At 66.9% G+C, this 934-nt stretch overlaps 1 protein-coding gene across 16 annotated transcripts in view; it reads right to left on the bottom strand.

The window, feature by feature from the left end:
- ADGRL2 (adhesion G protein-coupled receptor L2) overlaps positions 1–934 on the bottom strand; it is a 276,823-nt gene that overhangs the window by 184,427 nt on the left and 91,462 nt on the right. The window contains exon 1 of one of the 16 annotated variants that reach the window (XM_023751768.1): positions 243–469. The exons of the other annotated variants lie outside the window; for them this stretch is intronic. The gene's annotated coding sequence lies outside the window, so the exon portion shown is untranslated. Of the gene's footprint in view, positions 1–242; positions 470–934 lie in introns of those variants that run through there. 16 annotated transcript variants of the gene reach the window in all.

Raw genomic sequence — 934 nt, 5'->3', positions numbered from 1 at the left:
TTCGGGAATTCAGAGGGCAAGGGGGTGAGTCCAGGCATCAGCCCCCATAAGAGTGTCGCAGCCTTGGGAAGTCCCATCGGAGCAGCGGCCGCAGGAAGGAGTGAGCAGAATCCGGCCGGCGCGTGGCCAACTCCAGTGGGTCCGGCCCAGCCCGTCAGCCCGCAAGTCCGCGCAGGGTGCACGGGCATCGCAGACGCCGAACCTTGCGGTCCTGGGGCGCGACAGCGGCGGCCCTTCCTCACATATCGGGTCTCCAGGCCGAGGCTGAGCGGGGGCCGCTGCCCCGCGGAAGGCTGGAGGCGAGAACTCGGGCTCGCGCGAGCGGGGAGGTTCGGGGAGGTACACGCCACGCACAGCCACGGAGTGGAGATGCCCCCCAACAATCCCAAGGATTTCTCCAGGAAGCTCCCGATTTCGCTCCGGCACCTCTGCGTGTGTGAGCGGAGAGCGAGGGAGAGGGAGAGGGAGAGCGAGGGAGAGAGGGAGAGACGGGGGAGTGCGAAGTCCTGACACAGACTCGCGGCGAGGTCTGAACTGGAGTCACCTCCAGCCGCCGCCTTCTCCCCACACCCCCACCTCCACGCCCCCGCCGGAGTTGGGCTAATCATCTAAACAGATGAGCGCGGACAGCGGCAAAAGGACACCCCCTCTCCCTCCTGGTTTTTCCAGCCGGGGGCCCAGGCAAACTCCCAAAGAAGATTGCAGGCAGCTAAGTCCAAAACGCGGAGCAATTCTCTAACTCATTGCCGCCCGCTGGCCCATTTTCCACTCCATTTTGAGAAGCTGCCGGCGGCCGTGCGCCCCGAGCAGGGGGAAGGGAGCCAACAGGGGACACTTCCCGGGCTCGAGCTGTTTGGAGTGGGCGGGTGGCCGAGCAAGCCCCCCCGAGGACTCCACCCGGACCTCGGCTCCGCTGGGCGGGGGCGGCCCGCAG

The sequence above is a fragment of the Myotis lucifugus genome, unplaced genomic scaffold (genome assembly GCF_000147115.1).
Source record: "Myotis lucifugus unplaced genomic scaffold, Myoluc2.0 scaffold_25, whole genome shotgun sequence".
Classification (NCBI taxonomy): domain Eukaryota; kingdom Metazoa; phylum Chordata; class Mammalia; order Chiroptera; family Vespertilionidae; genus Myotis; species Myotis lucifugus.
Note: the sequence above shows the minus strand (reverse complement) of the source record. Positions and strands in the feature narration are given on the sequence as shown.